A 6,267-nucleotide genomic window follows, 5' to 3' on the forward strand; every position below is an offset into this window, starting at 1 on the left:
GAATCGCCATCACCACCACATGGAGGTTACCGCTACTGCTCATGTGGATCTCCATTGCCACATGACCGAGGCTTCCTCCGGTGGAGCGGCGGACACCACGGAGCAGCGGTGGCCCTCCCAACCTGCCGCCACTTCGAGGTCACGACTGCTGCGACCTCGCGCCTGCCGTTGGCACCTTGAAGTCTCTGGTCCACGTCTTTGCTCAGGGAAACTGTTGCCTCGGGTAGGTTAGCGCTGAAGGCGACGCGAGGAGATTCTCTCCGCCCCCGGGTGAACACCTCGATGGCAAGCGCACCAAGGTTGTGTGCTCATCCCTCTCTTGTCTATGCACCTTGCTGCCTGCGTGTGTGCTCGCGCAGCCTGCTGTTGCGCCATCTGCATGCGCAGGAGCAGTAGTATGCTGCTGCTGTGTGGTGGGTATGTACAGTTAGTCCGTGTGTGTGCTAGCTAGGTGAGGGTCACTGCTCTCTCTATAACTTCTTAAAAAGAAACCTTCCACTCTCCATCATGCATATCTCCGCAAGCAGGGAGACGCTTCCAAGATCAATAGGAAAGGTCCTTGGATGAATAGGTTTTGCTTTTGGTGACATGTGATGTGATTTGTTCTAGCACTTAATGTATTAGCACGCGTATAATACTGGTTTTGACTTATGAAGTGTACCCTACATTACGTGTCTATGATGTGTGTTTGGGGCTGCTTCTTTCTAGGCAGCTCAATAGGAATAGGGTGTGTTTTTTCACCATCAGCTAGGGATCCACTACTTTATCCTAAACTGTTATTAAATTCACAATAGGGAGCATTTCAATAACAAAAGAAATCTCGCAATGGTTTATAATATCATGCATATATGTATGATGTACAAACAGTTCCTTTTTTAGCTCTATTGCGTACCAAAAATTGAATTGACAATGTCTAAACAAATATGAAGTATAAAATTATCATAAAAGGGAATTGGTTTATTTTTCAAAACTAATGAAGTTGGATCTACTTAATGCATGTGTTCACCCACCAGTTAACTTCACTTTTTAGGGTAATTGCATTTTAAATCTCCACAAGAGGACGAAAACACTACTCTTTTGGAGATCATCTAAATAAGATGGACGGGCTCCACACCTCCCGTGCCATTTTATGTGTTTTAGATTTTACTTCACAGAGCATTCATCAGTTTTGTGTTCTAAATTTTACTACAGAGAGTGTCTTTGGACTGAGGCCACTTTGGAGAGGTAACTTTAGCACAATTGATGGTTGCTTTTCCTCCCCTGTTGACATGTATCTCCTTCCTCTAGATGTGAATATATCAATAAAACAAGGAATTTTTAATATTACTGTCTGACGGAGTTCACAAATTATTCAACCTTTTTGCAGCTATATGGAGATCTGGCCGGGCGGTCTTCTGTCCTACCTCTGAATCAACGATATATTGTGGCTGTATATGAAGTGTGAATATTCAGATATGTATGCTGCCTCCTAACTTCTCTTTACAGATTTATTATCTATGAAATGAATGCAAACAAGTCCTATCTTACAGATAATTACTCCCTTATAGATAAATCCGTTGATTCATAAATTAATTGGCCGGAGATCGGTAGACAGTCAAGTGGATTGATACCTGGAGTTTAGAGCTCAAAATCCTTCTAACTTTCTATTTGGCTGTATTTTCTTGACAGCTTTGAGAGAAGAAGAAGAAGTACTGTTGGTAATTCCTGACATGTATAATACCCATTCAACCGGTGTATATCGTATGTTATGTTTAATCTGTTCCCAAAATAATTTGTAAAGTGGCTTTAACAATTATACACCTTCTCTGTGTATTAGTACTCCATTTTTGGGCAGTTGGAAGAAGTCAGTTTATACATGGGAAAATGACTTTATTTACTTGCACTGTTGCTTTTATCATTTAACAAAGATGTTTGTGAAATAGTTTGTTAGGCATCATTGTGAAGCTTGGCCAAGGGACTTATGTCGAGGCCTACAAGGCTCGAAGCACTGCAAGTAAAGTGGCGCTCTTTGATGTATATTCATTTGTCAACTAATACCTGGTCATACGCTCTTTGATGTATATTCATTTGTCAACTAATGCCTGGTCATACTAGAGAAGGGCCCTAACAGGTTCTAAATATGTACTTGGATGACCTTTAAATACATGGATGATTATTTCGCATAAATAAAGCCATATCGTCATTTTAACACAAGAAGCAATCAGTGTCCCATAACACAAATAGCCACTGCTTTTTCTGAGTAGCAAATTAATTACTACTTATGGGGCCATCAAGAAGAGCTCTCTGCACAAAGGAATCATTACCTGAGCGAGGCATACAATTCAAGCGGCCTTTCACGGATTCACCTTAACTGATAGCATGTAACCATAAGATTTTATTTCTTGAAATATAAGGCCGCACCACCCTGCACAAAGGAAACAAGAGTTTTACAGCAGGTAAGTGGCCACTGTGAGAAATTGAAGATAAATCACAACCTGCTCATTCAACAGGTAAAACCGAATTTGAGGTGAAGTCACTAAACTGAGCATTTGTTTTCCCATTGGACATGTCGGAATTCACAAACATCCAAAAGGAGAAGATAATGTATCTGCCAAATTATCAAAATTAGAAATTCTCTGTCAGGCACAACAAATGCACCAATCCATCAACCTAGACAACAATATTAATAAAAAGTTATATTTTTTCAGCGAACAATCCCAAATTTGACCACTATTCTTAGTAAGAAACAAGTCAAGTATTCAAGTACATGTTTCTACTTCCTTACCATCAATCCAGGAACTCATTACTCTACAGAGAAGCTCAATTCAGGCAGAACAAACACACGACAACCAGAAACAGCAAGCGAAGCAAAGGAACCGAACCTGGGGCACCCAAGGAGGAATTCACCATCTCTGCCGCACGGACCAAACGATACCCGACCAGAATTGAGGAGCAGGAGGACGATATGCTGACCCCATGCGCAGCTCCACGGATCTTGCCCCTCTCCGTCCCCAGGGCGACGAGCTGTGACGGCGAGCACGAGGCCATGGAGGGGATCAATCAACACTTCGCGACGGTGCGTGTGTGGTTCGCAGGTCGACCGTGGGCGGTGGGTGTCAGAAAAGCTCACGTGTGGTTGCGGCAGTGCGCGGCCAGGCGAAGCTCGCGGGGCGACGGTGGCTGCTGCGTGTGTGTGCGTAGTTGCCGTGAGCGGCGACCTGCGGTGTGGCTGGTGCATGCGGTAGCCGGGCGTGGGGCGGCGACACACGGCGGTGCTCGGCCCAACGCTGTCTGAATGGAGTTATTCGTGTGCCGCACAGAGGTAGAGAGAGCAGGACTGGAAAACCTTATCTCTTAGGTCATTTTACATTTTAGCACTTATACTTTCCCTTGTTTGTGTTCTATAGCTTACATGTTAGTTTTCACTTTTCAGGCACACTTCTAAATCAAATCATTCCTTTTATGCATTTTTTAATCATATGGACCCGTACAACTTTTTTTGGCATTCCTCTTTGACATATTTTTCTTTCATTCTCGATAGCAATCAACATGGCATTATTGGATCTATTATTTTAATAAATGAAACTTCCCATAAGAAAACTTACATGAAACATGCCTAGGAACATCATTATGTAACATCACAAAAGAGTAAAATATACGGGAGGGCAATGAGGGAAAAATTGTGCTTGAATGAAAAATTTTACTTCTACTTTTAACTCGCAGTCGATTGATCAGTTCTGAATCAAATGCATATCATAGTGATGCCTCTTTTATTTGTTCAAAATCGTTGTTGCATGCAGTGTCGCTAAGCACTTGTAGGCCGCATGGAACAATTTGCAAATGCTTTGCCTCATTTCATTGGAGGTACCAATCCGGCGGAAGACTCCACAAGAATGATATAAGCTACGAATGAATGTAATGTGTCTGGTCTTGTTTGAAAAAAAAAGAGGACAATGTATAATTTCCATCTGGCAAGATGAAGCACTCATGCTGATAATAAATGTATCATTTGCAAATTGTTTCTGTGCATGTCTTGCTTTTTTTTACTACAAACTCATGCTCATAGAAGTCTCGTTTTTTATCGCATGAAATAAGATAATGTATATATACACATAGTACTGTCTATTGTGTCCACTGACAATAAAGAGATCTTCTCCGGAATGTGGTACCATCTCTTTTCCATCTTAGATGTATGCCGTGTGTAAAATAGTTATGAATGCAAGCTTTTTCTCTTTAATCACCACTTGATGAAAATAGCATGCATACAGAATATTTCAGTACATACAATACCTACGTCTCAACGGGCGCGGCGTGCCGCCGCGCGGGCTTCGCTAGTCTATGCTATGTTGCACTCACAAGGTGTGCACACACGGCTAAGAAAATGTTTTTAACGACATGACTTGTGGTCATTCCATCTCAGAATGTGGTCGCTCGCCGTCGTCATAACCTCTGTCGTTGAAAGCAATAACAACGCATACAAGCCTATCCATATCAATTGTGAGAAAATAATAACGACGATAGCATGTCCTAATTAATTGGTGAAACCTTTCATCGTCGTTAAATATATTTAGGTGGTCGCTGAATGTCATTAGTGAGTGCTTGGGATTATATGAACGTGCCGCTGCAGTCTGAGTAAAGTCTTGCCTTCTTGACAACCTCACCGGCCGCCTGTTATTGGGGAGTGTGACGATGGATTTTCTGTATCACGAGCTCGACTGTCGCTGGCATATGGCGCGCCCCGGTGCCTCGAGAGAAGATGAATCTGCCGATCCATCCAACCACATCGATCTCCCGTAGATGTGTGCCATTTTCAGCAACGTGCCTCCTTTCTTTTACGGGCCTGCCTTTGTTCGTCCAGCATGATTGGTGACGGACAAGCTTGTCAGGGTGTCATTTGGACCTTGCATATGATTACGATGGTCTCAGGCAGCAGCTGCAATATTATGACTGCAGACCGTACGTGGATATGTTGTGCACCATCGAGCTCCGGTCGGCCGGTCACCATTAATTGTAATGAACAAAGGAACAAAAAAGGCTGAGCTGAGTGAGAGGCTGCCTGGACCTTCAAGAGTAGTACGTATTACAAGTGTCCATGTACGACTAGAGGCCGGACGCTGCGCGCAGCAGCTAGCACGGCCGCAAAATCTCATCCAGATCCCCCTCGCAGCTACAATGCGACCCCTCGTTAATTGCATACAAACAGAGTGTCGAAAATGTATGGTTGTGTGCATCACAATGATGCATATGGCGCTGGTTTCAATCTCTCTCTTTTTTTTTAAGAATACGAACGAGGCATGTAAAACCATATCTAGTGCGCAACTATTTGAGTATACCAGAGCGAACATGTGAATTTACCATAGTTGATAACTTTGACGATTAATGTCGTGTCTACAGGAATTGAGTTAGTTTGAAGGAACGCGGCGAACATGACACGAGGTCGGTAGATCCAGTTTGTGGGGCAAAAAATCCGGAAGTCTAGCATTCCTGAATTATGACCTTGTGTGAACTGGTTTGCAATTGTGAATAATCTACAAAACATGTGTGACGAATGTGCATATCACTCAAGTTAACATCTAGTTAAAATATGACATACCATGAGAGGTTTGCCGCTGACGGGTGGAGACAATTGCTTGTTTCTTTTTGTGCTACCACTCATTGTGGACTGCTTGACATTGCCATCAAAGTTGTTGTTGTACTTTTTCGAACGGGGTGGAAGGAACACCCAAAAGCATCACTATGGTGAGTTTAGTTCTTGCGCTCCGACGTGTCCAGCCCCGACCAATGAACCATGTTGACTTGTTCAGCATGAATCAACACTAATATTATTTGACCTACGTGCTTGCAACAGGTGAACTAATCGTCAAAACCCGTCAATGGTGTTGTCAAGCTGTGTGATCAACTTGCCACCGATGGGTTCACTAACGGGGTTGGATGACACTGTGTTGGTAGTGAGTTCTAGTGAAATACCACTTACCGATACACCGGTTACCACTAGCAGGCACCACCGTTGATGTCCTGACACCAAGCGCGCCCATGTGCGCCACAAACATGCTCATAAACATGTGTGCACACATCTGTCGTGCTCCGTGGCAGCACTTACATGGTACACACTTTCAGTATTTTGGCATAGCGTATCGGACCATAGTTCCCTCATCGACTAGCTGCAAGCGTCTATTATTCTCCTGAGTGCCACCACCTCCTTCTCCTCCTTGAATCGATCACCATTGCCACGATTCACCCGTTCCTGAGCACCTGCTCCACACCCCCAAGTCGAGCAATACAACAACC

The 6,267-nt window shown here is 43.6% G+C and overlaps 1 long non-coding RNA gene across 1 annotated transcript; it reads right to left on the reverse strand.

Moving 5' to 3' along the window:
• Positions 1 to 308: 308 nt before the first annotated feature.
• LOC123147089 (uncharacterized) lies at positions 309 to 3,248 on the reverse strand. The gene is made up of 3 exons (XR_006473049.1): positions 2,862 to 3,248; positions 2,304 to 2,404; positions 309 to 403 (listed from the first exon to the last, which is right to left on the reverse strand). It is a non-coding gene; the product is annotated as an uncharacterized lncRNA (long non-coding RNA).
• Between the last annotated feature and the right edge of the window lie 3,019 nt (positions 3,249 to 6,267).

The sequence above is a fragment of the Triticum aestivum genome, chromosome 7A (assembly GCF_018294505.1).
Source record: "Triticum aestivum cultivar Chinese Spring chromosome 7A, IWGSC CS RefSeq v2.1, whole genome shotgun sequence".
NCBI classification, from domain to species: domain Eukaryota; kingdom Viridiplantae; phylum Streptophyta; class Magnoliopsida; order Poales; family Poaceae; genus Triticum; species Triticum aestivum.